Source organism: Papaver somniferum, chromosome 9 (assembly GCF_003573695.1).
Source record: "Papaver somniferum cultivar HN1 chromosome 9, ASM357369v1, whole genome shotgun sequence".
In the NCBI taxonomy this organism is placed as follows: Eukaryota; Viridiplantae; Streptophyta; class Magnoliopsida; order Ranunculales; family Papaveraceae; genus Papaver; species Papaver somniferum.
Genome location: NC_039366.1, coordinates 63,661,562 through 63,673,713, shown reverse-complemented (window position 1 = coordinate 63,673,713; position 12,152 = coordinate 63,661,562).

The following is a 12,152-nucleotide window of genomic DNA, read 5'->3' as shown; positions in this document are numbered from 1 at the left end:
GGTGCATTAATGGCATTACAAGAAGCTAAACAGGGTAATATTTGTTTACCCTAACTAATGAGATTATGTTACCTTCTATTGTGTAGGCACCGAAACTGGAATTGAAGCCACTTCCGAACCACTTAAAGTACGCGTACTTGGTGATAAAGAAGAACTTCCGGTGATCATTGAAAATAATGTCACCTCAATACAAAAAGAACGTCTTCTTAGAGTTCTGAAAGAGCATAGAACGGCTATTGGTTGGACAATTGCTGATATCAAAGGCATTATCCCATCCATGTGCATGCATAAAATCCTAATGGAAGATGATATTAAGCCAGTACGTGATGCTCAGCGTAGGATTAACCCCCCAATGATGGAGGTCGTGAAGAAATATATCCTCAAACTACTAAGTGTGGGGGTGATTTACCACATTTCTGACAGCAAACGGGTTAGCCCAGTTCAAGTGGTGCCTAAGAAATCAGGTGTCACTGTTGTTAGAAATCAAGATGAAAAACTTGTTCCTACAAGAGTTCAAACAGGATGGAGAGTATTCATAGACTACATAAAGCTTAATACAACAACCCGGAAGGATCACTTTCCTTTGGATTTCATTGATTAGATGTTAGAGAGGTTAGCAGGACATTCATATTATTTCTTTTTGGACGGTTATTCGGAGTACAATCATATTTTTATTGCGCTGGAGGATCAAGGGAAGACTACTTTTACTTGTCCTTTTGGTACATTTGCTTATAGACGGATGCCGTTTGGTCTTTGCAATGTGCCTACCACTTTTCAGAGGTGTATGGTTAGTATATTTTATGACTATGTGGAATGCATCATTGAGGTATTTATGGATGATTTCAGAGGTGTATGGCTAAATCACTTACTTCAGCTTCAACACCCATTCTCTTCTTGACATTCATCAATACGAGATCACCAGCACCAGTTGCACCTCTCTTTATTTCTGAGCCAACTCCCACTGCAACACTATCACTTTGCACAACAACACTGCCACAGACTCGAGCTTCAGTTGCTCCAACTTCATGTGATGCTTATACTTGCAGCTGCACATCTACTCTCACAATCTCAAATTCATACCTACAACTTCTTATACTCAACTGCAATCAGAGCCAACCACCTAGTAGTCCGTTGCGACAACATCACAGCATCAACATCTCAGACCACCTCTACTTCATACCATCTTCTCTGTATCATGATTTCAGTTCCACCTGCAATTCAATCAAATATTTATCTGCAATTTCCCCTAACCAGATTCACTTCATGAACACCACCTAAACTCTTGAATCAATTCCTACAATTTCAACCTCAAACCCATTTCCATCTCAGATTCATTAGCAGCAGCAGCTTCTGATTCTTCGATCCAATTCCAGTAAATATACTCATCATCTATCTCAGATTCAATCTCAAATTCGTTAACAGAAACGTCTTCATTACACTGCCAGCAACTGTCGGATTCATTCTTACAGATCAAACCCATCTCTCAATGAACACAATCAATATCAGCACTTCAATTTCTCCTCCTCAATTTCAACCGAAATCAGCAGAAAACATTCATCACAAACCCTAACTCTTTCCATTTTCTTCCCCATTTCATTCTCGATCTGTAGCAGCAGTAATGACAAATTCTTGACAGATTCAAACCCACACTTGTACCCTTGAACTACCACTGATCTAAGATCCACCAAACTCATCAATCTCTTCTTTACTAGCAGCATCACTCGTTTCTCTCGTTCTCTGAATTTTAGATGGGAACAATAATGAGAAGAGAAGACATTTCTCTTGACTTTAGGGGTAGGTAATGATAGGAACTTATATTGGCAACCCACGTTATTGGATAAGGGCCACATAGTTCATTTAACCTGTCAGTTTCAAAGAACCGACAACTTAATTTCCTGTTCAACTCAATTGTCACCTCCTTTTCACGCACCTTAGCCCTTTGCGCTCCAAATGGACGATTTCTCCTTCTTTTGCTCTCCAGGACTCCATTGCACCTAATAAACTCAAAATCAATCATAAGATACATAATTTACAAGAAAACTCGCGAAGAAATCATAAACAATAGATAAATAACAAGGTGTTTTAAGACACCTATCAAATTGCCCCACACTTAGACTTTGCTAGTCCTCGAGCAAATCAAACAAAAAAATTTTTAAACATAAATACAACTCCGTGTCGTCGAGGCTACGGTCACACTTAGCATGTATAACAAGCCTTTAAACCCCTAGGTGTCCCTAGTGGACGAGTTTTAGTCTCATGAGGGTTTACTAGAGGTATATCCACAAAACCTACTTTTCCAACTTACAAGTTCTCTGAAATGATAACATCCAACGCGCTAAGAAGACATAGAGATTCTGCACACTAGTAATAAGAAGTTAGACACATATATGAACACAATCTCATCCTTAAAAGTTGAGAGAGAAATAAACATCCCTTATCGAAAGAAATTCGGGTTCGGAGTGATCAAAAGTGTCGACTCTGCCTCACAAGAAAGGGTTTTATGAAGTTGCTCTCAATAATAAATAGCTTTTTATGGGTCACACATGTGTCCAGGTAGGAGTGAAGAGAGAATCCTGCGACTTGTTGGATGGTAGGAAGGAAAAACCCTCCGAAGTTTTTTGAAAACCCACATATTTTATTCATTTTGAAAACCCTTTTTTCTGACGATCTTTAAGAAAGGAAATCAACCACTTAACGAAGGTGGGAATATGCTTACTTACCTTGTTATCCGTTCAACGTGCAGTGAGCACCACTCTCACAGCATCCATATAAACGTCTTCGGTCTTCAATCCTTGTTTTCATCTTCGTCTTCGATTTTCAACTCTTGATGATGAAATCTTGAACTTCGTAGAATCTTGACAATGAGATTCTTTCCTCTAATTCCTTGTTGCTTGAAACTTCATTGTGGATATTTTTTCTTCCATTGGCTTTATTGAAAGAACAAAACTAAAAACAAACCAAAATGATACAAACCCAAAATATAATACAAAAGATTTTTCTTGTCTTTTTTTTTCTTTTTTCTTTTTTTTTTTTTTTTTTTTTTTTTTTTTTTTTTTTTTTTTTTTTTTTTTTTTTTTTTTTTTTTTTTTTTTTGACAAGAGAAAATAAAATACAAACTAACAAATAAAAATGCAAGTACAAAGGCCATGGTGTAAGTACTTTACCGCTCGATTCTTCACAACTTGTATGTCTCGATATCATAAACTTCTTGAATTCTCCTCTTGATAATATCGCTCTTGTACAATAGTAAGAATTCTGCTCCTTGTCTTGTTGCTTTACTTGAATCTGAAATCTGCTCATTTCTGTATCGTTGCTTGTAAACCTTGAACGTCTTCAACTTTCCTTCGAATTTGTGATGCTCCTCTTGTTGATGATGGTAGTGTTTCTATGGACCTGTTGGTGTAGAGAGAGATAAAGTGGATGGTGCTAACTGCGAACAAGATTACAAGTGGTATGTAAGTTAGCAATTCGATGTCACCATCATGATTGATAAAATAGCACTCAAGAGATCAAAATAGTGCTTCTATTGGGGGGAAATTGGGTATCTCACCATTCTACCCGGAGTTTACGTACGGTGACACACACTCTAAAAGCACATATTTAGACAGGTACAAAGAATTGAAGATCGGTGCCTCACATTATGTAACATGGGTAGTCTCCACTATAATGGACCAAAACTCTAATACCGAATTCAGTCTGCACCTAATTTGCCATTGGGATGGTTAAATCCAACTTTAACTCTCATACAAGTAAGAAACCCGATCATGTTCTCTGTCATCTCTAAGTTCAGTCACTCTTATGAGAATCTCGATGTAATCTTAGCGACATGTATAATATGTGACTCTAAACTAACTACAAGTTGGAGTTTCTTTTTTATTCACTAATTTACACAAAAGTTGAAAAAAATGAAAAATTTACAATGCAAATGCTTAACCACTCCCCCACACTTAAACTTTACATTGTCCTCAATGTAAATTGAATCTTCCAAAGAAAGTCAAGGTGGGAAATTTCTCATAATGATATGGGACAAGAATATCAGAAAAAGTAAATGCAAGACAAGAAAAAGCTAAAAACAAAACAAGAATATAAAAATAAGATAAGAAATACTCATCCTATGGGTTGCCTCCCATTTAGCGCTTGGTTTAAAGTCGTCAGCCCGACTATAACCTTGCAAGATTCATTCCCCATATACCAACAATCTGAAAAGTTGGGGATCCTTCCACGTAACCTGTTTTGCAAACACTAGCTTCACACAAATATCAGTTTCATAAAACATAAACGAAGCTATTAACCGATAGAAGTTTCCCCCACACTTATGCTTTTCTACACTTGGAAGTGTATAAAGAACATAAAAGTCAGGAACTTATATGGTTTCTTCTTTGCAAACATCCATAGTATGAGAATCAAATGTTTCTAATGGCGGAAATCGAGAAACAAAGTCGTTCAACAATATTCTCGAAGCACATACATTCATACCAATAAGAGGTAAAGGAGAAGAAACAATATGCAAAGGGTTAGACAAACCTTGCACAATCTCTTGTATCACATAATCCTCTTCATCCTCTATCAAACTTTGCAACCATTCTTCGTCTGTTTCTTCCTTAACCAAAGTCTCGACATAAACATCATCATTACAATTCTTTGCAAGCTCAATTGGGTCTTCCACAATATTGGTCAAATCGGTCACATTCTCAACACACTCGTCATCATTAGGCTCAAACCTTGTTTCAAGGAAGCTCTGTAAAACACTAGTTTCATCATACTCATGTACCTTTTGAATAGGTGTTTGATCATTATAAAAATCAAGAGTTGATTCAACTACACTAATGTCATCAAATATCTCCAAAGGTTGATCCTTTTCAACACAATCATCTTCATTTTCAGACTCACCATAATAAGAATCGTCGTCATTTTCCCAACCTTTATCACGACGCCGTTTAAGCTCCATATGAATGGTCCTACTAATTTCATCGACAAGCTCTTCCGAGGCTCCATCATCTTCCAACTTGTATAATTTCTGTGCAAGTTTTCTAACGTTCACACGCTTACCACCATTGGCCCCAATAGGTTCTCTTTCCCATGACTCTTCCCTTTGAATGGGTGAATGATCATAACTAAGATCTAGAGTCGGGTAAGAAAAAGTGTTGCAGAAATTGGTTTGTGCCATGTTCAGTCCATTTATAGCATTCATACATCTCGGATAAAGCAAATTGGAAGTAGAATTGTCCCACCTAGGTGCTTGACTTACATACCCACTACAAGGTTGTTGTTGGTATGTATGAAAATCACCATAAGATCTTGGATATTGATCATAGCCAATAAATTGGTTCCGATTGTATTTCATAGATGGTGGGTAATCGTCATAATGTTGAGGAGGTTGAAAACCGTATCCATTGCTCCAGTATGCTCCTTCCATGTGACAATAAGTACCTGAAACAAGAGTTCTCAAAAGTATGTCAAAACCAGAAAATAATAAAAAATAAAAACAAAACTAAAAATAAGAAACCAAAAACAAAAATAAGAAACCAAAAACAAGAGACAAGCGCTGCCTCCCCGACAGCGGCGCCAAAATTTGATCGATGTCGTAGGCGTCAAAAATAATTACACTTTCCTACTACTCAAAATATATTATGAAGCAAGGGCAAGAAAGGATCGTTCCCACAGAGAGGTCTTAGGTTTCCAATATGTTTCGGTTTCTTATGTAAAGCCATGGGGATTTTCTGAATTTTATATACTAAAATAAAATAATAGCAAAACAAATAAATAAAGCAAAATCAATAAGATTATAACATTGGTCAAGGATTGATTTTCATTCAAAAACATGTATTTGAAACAATAACTAGAATTGATATTTAATCTCAATTTATTAAAAGTCCTAGGATACCTTGATCGCAAGAATATCCCGCTAATTTCCTCTTGCCATCAACAAACACATTAAAAGATGCGAATGTGAATTCTACCTAGAAAGCAACCTAAAGTGTAAAAGCACAATTAAGTTTAACTCCTTAAGAGCACTAAGTTTTATGAAATAAGACTAATCAATGCAAACGAACGTGTAGAAGCACTAATCCGTTTTAACAAAGGTTATGATCCACTTGTGACTACTAGGATGTATCACTACAAGCAATACTCACAATTATGCTACTTGTAATCAGGAATTATCACTTTTGTGTATAATAACCCTAATCTAGCAATAGAGATGAAAACTAATTCAATCGATTCGCGACTCGACTAAACATGCATTCAAATCATATAACAATATTAAAAGTGAATCATAAGCAACAAAATATAGAGAAAAAACTAATTCATTGCATAAATATCATGGTTGGAACTCCAACTTATTCCTTAACCAAAAGAGAATTATCTAAACATGTGAGTGGAGTTCATAACAAGAAGGAAAAGAAAACCTATCATGTTTCTAAACCCTAAAACCAAAAGTAGAAGCAAAGATTTCATGATTTTATGAGACCCTTAGCAAAGATTTCATGATTTTATGAGACCCTTTCTTTTTATATACTTTCCCTGCTTTCCTGACGTCTCCGTCTCGATCTCGGCCGATTCCGTGTAACCCATATACTCTCCATTGTAATTCAGGTCTCAAACCAAGCCCATAACAGAGCCCATCCGGTCCATCTGAAATGCCTGTCAGTTTTGTGAAACTGACAAGCAAATTGAGCCTGCACTATCACCACCAGCTCACAGTATCACTCGACTCCTTCCCTGCGCAATTTTGAATCCCATACATTCATCCAATCCACTCAAACCACTTCTGCAGCAACAACTCAGCAAATTCATGCATGCAACTTCTTTTGTAACCCACTGCAGGAGCACATAAACTTTGTTGTTCTGTTGCTTTCAATCACAGCTGCAGCAACATGTCTTTCTCGATGTCAGCTCAATTCCAAGTCCCACCAATTTCAATCATCTGCATGTACCCATTGTTCACATTGCATTTCAACACATTTTCATCTTTCTCTGTAACACCAGGATTAGCACTGCATTGCAATCACCATCTCAAATCATCACAACTCATTCAGCACAACTACCAGAACCCAGCCATACTTCCGCCATTCCCTTGAGTTTCGACCCTGTATCCACAGTACCATTACAGCTCCATGGCACAATAACTTCATTCTTCAATTTACAACAGCAGCAAAAAAAACCATGAATCCGAGCACCTGCAATGCTTGTACTCACCGCTCCAACAACATCAGTACCATCTTGTCCTGCTATCTCAGCTCTATCCCCTCATTCCCCATAGACCTGCGACAGCATCAGTGCACTACCTCCTGAGTTCACAGCTAATTCAGTTACTTCAGCCGCAACACCCATTCTCTTCTTGACATTCATCAATACGAGATCACCAGCACCAGTTGCACCTCTCTTTATTTCTGAGCCAACTCCCACTGCAACACTATCACTTTGCACAGCAACACTGCCACAGACTCGAGCTTCAGTTGCTCCAACTTATGTTGGGTGCAATAATCAAAAACAAGGAAAAATCAAATAAGCAAAATTTATTGATACTTAGCTCCTTTATAATGGAAGTGATCGATTTGATGAAACGAATGAACTCCCCATATCTCTGCAACAGCAACAAGGAAAAACTTTGGAAAAAACAGAGTGAGTCACGTGTTCAACACGTTGCCCTTAAGACATTAGCTCCCGGCTACACTCAAGAGTGATGTTATAGCCCTCACAGGACAGATATCTCCAGGATAAAACACCCTAATACACCTACTACTAGCATATGTAGTAGATGCTCAACTTGAGCTTGGCAACTCCGAAAAAACCATAAAGAAAAATCTCGAACGCTTGAGAAAACAATATATAATATATTTTTTCCCTTGCGGGTCCCTCTAAATATAGAGCAACCCCTTTCCCATAGATTTTACAAAAATAGTGAATTTGTTTATATAATTGACAAATACAACTTAAGAAGAAAAACTCCCCGATGTGGGACTAAAAGGTTTATATAGTTTCTTAAAACTACTAAAAATTGGAAACTCCACGATGTGGGACTAAAAAGTTTCATTCACAAAATAAAACAATAAATTATAATTTTTTATTAAAACTTTAAAAAATTATTTTTTTATTAATCGTTTTCCAACAATCCCCCACATGAATGAAAACTCAATAAAACATGAAAACACAGATAGATCTTGGTAAATCAACATCCCAACCTCACGATCCAAACAGACTGATCGTGCAAGTGTTGAAATCATACTAGTCATTTCTACGTCCTCTCCCTCACACAAAAGTGTGTTGACCCCAGGGTCATACTATGGATTGCATAAATCATAATAGTATTGAGAGCTTTCATCTTTAGTTCTCACATGGTGAGACTATAGGTATCTTTCACCAAAGTGAAAAAGCATGAACTAGTGAACCCTTAGTGACCTTTAGGTCCTAAGTTCCAGTAATACCAAAACCATCAAAACGAAAAACATAAAAAGCGCAGGAAATACCATTTTAGGCAGAGGTGTCCATGAGGTCTTGAACCTTTGCTTAGTGAGATATTACCGGAATTACTTGCTAGAGACAGTGAACTATGTCTTGAACTGCTATTTGATGTAATTCGCGATAACAACCACGGGTGATATCTCCAAGATTGCTGCCAAGCTCGTGCCGTTTTGTCCAATTTGGCCCTGGACATATCCTGTTTCTCAGAATGCTCTAGAGAATCAAAGCTCATATTCTCATAGGAAGCGGCCCACTTCCTCATTCAGATAGGTGAGTTTCCATAAAGAGTGTTACTGCTACACCCCACTTCAATCTTAAATTGAAACTATAGAACTCATTAAGACTTCTTAAAAGTCATCCTTCACATGCAGTCACACTATCACGTCTACACCATAGGGAAGGGACAAGAATAAAATTCTCTGATAGTGTTTACCTTTACCCACCACAAATTAGTTGTCTCATTCGAAACCTTGATCTTGGGATCTCCAGTCAGCAAGGTTGAGTATCCTTCATGGCAAGTTTAATTTATGAGCTTAAGCCCCTTCCCCTCGATGCATTTCTAACTATCTCTTGGGATAAACCTTTCGTCAAAGATTGCGCGATATTCTCCTTGGACTTTATCCAATCAATGGAAATAACGCCGATTGAGATTAGTTATTTTCAGCTTTAGCTATTATAGCTTGGCTAACACAATGTATAGATATAGCTGGCACAGGCCTATGCCAGAGAGGAATGTCTTCTAAAAAGCATCTTAGGCACTCGGCCCCCTCTCGTGCTTTATCTAACTCAATACTCTCAGATTCCATAATGAATTGAGCAATATATGTTTGTTTGTAAATCTTCCAAAAAAAACCCTGATGCTAGAGTGAAACATATCCACTCGTAGACTTAGACTCCTCTGAGTCAACTATCCAGTTTACATCACAAAGTCCCTCAAGGACACAGATACCTTTGATAAATCAAATAAAAGGTAATAGAGTATTTTAGGTACCATAATACTCTACTCAGTGCATCTGAATGCTATTGCTCTGGACTAATTATATCTACTTAACTTACTCACAATATAGGCAATGTCTGGACTCTTACAGTTCATTAAATTCATCACATCCTATAACTCTTGAGTATTCAAGTTAAGATACTCCATTACCCTTTTTTCTTGAGTCTACAAGAATAATCGTACGGAGTACAAGCAGGCTTACAATCACACTGATTGTATCTCTTAAGCACAAATTCAAATAATGAGAATGACTAAGACTACATATGTTAGATTATTTTCTAATCCTCATCCCTAAGATTACATCAACAGGGCCTAAGTCTTTCAAGTCAATTCTCATTCAGCGCATGTTTTTAGTGGAATTAATCACATCTATGTTTGTATCAAGTATAAGCATATCATCAACATACAAGCATACAATCACACAGGCATCCTTAACAAGTTACTTGTAAATATACTTGTCAGATTCATTAACTTAAATCCACTACACATTATCACATGATCAAATTTTCCATGTCACTGTTTACGTGCTTATTTTATAAACCATACAAATTTTGTTCAACTTACAAACTTTGTCATCATAACCTTTCACTACAAAGTCCTCAGGTTGGTCTATGTAAATTTTTTATCTAATTCACGATTTTAGAAAAGCTGTCTTAACATCCATCTGATGTATCTCTAATTTGTTTATGACACAATAACAATTAGCATCTCAACGGAAGTAAATCTCGTCACATGTGAATAAGAATCAAGGAAATATACACCTTCTTTTAGTTTATAGCCTTTAGCTACCAACTTAGCCTAATATTTTTCTACAGTTCCATATACCTAATGTTTCCTCTTAAAGACTCATTTACATCTCATGGTCTTACTCTCTGGAGGTAAACTATAAACCTCCCAAGTCAGGTTCCGACGGACTGAGTCCATTTCACTAAATGAAGCTTCTTACCAGAATGGGGTTTCAGTAGATATCAAGGCTTCTTTACAAGTCCAGGGCTTAGACTAAGCTAGGCATGTTATGAAGTCGGCTTCATAAGAAGTCTCAAGTCTAATTGTTTTACTTCTCTTAGGCTCAACCTTAACTTCATCTTCCTTTAAGATAAGTTCTGACTATTTGAAAATAAATCTAGGGGATCAACAACACATCTCTAATGAGGTACAGGTTTAAGAATAAACATGTTCAAAGAACTCAGCATCCCTAGATTATGTAATAGTATTCACAACAAAGTCAGAAAAATCACACCAAAGTATGAAAAATCAGAACACACAACCAAAAATCTATATGTAGAAGTATACTCAGCATACCTTATATGAAGACACAATCAACATTTTTGGTTTCTATCTAGTTCTTTTAGGAAGAGGAATGAAAATCTTAGTCAAACACCCCCACACTTTGACATATTCATAAGAAGGTCATCTACCTTTCCATAAATCATATGGAGTTTCATCTGATCCTTAAGGGTACTATATTCAGGATATACTAGTTAAGAGGACTGCCTCCTCCCACAAGACCGCAGATAATCCTGAACTAATCAACATGGAAATTATTATCTCCTTAAGGATACAATTATTATGTTCAAGGCTTCTAATTGGTTTTCAACTTCAAGTTTATACATCTTAAGGCTTCTAAGGCATCATCCTTATCCCTAAGCAAGTATACAAGATAGTACCTCGTACAATCATCTTTGGAAGTTATAAACCATCTTTTACCATAGTGGTTTTGGGTTGAACTCATGTCACTAGGCCTAACTGAATTAATTCTAAGGGATTACAATTACTATGAACATTTGTGCTAAAAGATTTTATTGCAAATTCATTTCACTTTTGTGTTCAAGATCCAAACTAAATTTGGGTACGAAGTCTATGCTAGGAAGTTTAAGCATTGACTTATAATTTTACGGTTCCAAGTCTACCATGCAAAACATTCAAAGACACACAAAAGAAAGCACAAGAATCAACTATGTTCACTTCATCAGATTTTCCTTTAAACTTATATAGACCCTAAGTCCTATAATTGTTGCCTAAAAAATCAATACCCTTAGTTATAACAAGTTTTCCACATTTAATTAAGATCTTCAATCTTTTACCATCTTCAAGAGAACAAGATACAAGATTCTTTCATATGCTCGGAACATGAAAACTTCATTCAGTGTGAGAATATTACAGATATGAGCTTATGCTCGACCTTTCCCTTTTATGCAACCTCTGTCGCAGATGAGTTACTCATATAGAGTTTCTCGACATCCCTTATCCTCTGATAAGAGGTGAACAGGTCTCTGTTTTAACAAACATACTTAATGGCTCCAGAGTCCACCCACCAGTCTCTCATATTGGTTATTAAAATAACTTCCGACATCATGTCAATGAACTCGTTCTAAATTGTTTCAACTAAATTAGCATTAACTTTCTACTAATTTGGGTTTTTTGTTGTCTACACTTTACTGTCGTATGGCCAGGAATTTTACAAACATAACAATCACCCTTAATTAAAGTAATGCCGGATTCAGTTTTACGAAACATACCTTTATTATAAAGACTATGCTTAGAGTTGTGTTTGATGTTCTCTCCTTTGTCATCTTTGGAAGACTTGTGTTCATGCACATGCGCCTGGTAGCCATGTTCCTTTTCAATTTCATGTCACAAACTTCGTTTATACTCTGACCACGGACACGGTAATTTCCCAATCACCTAATAC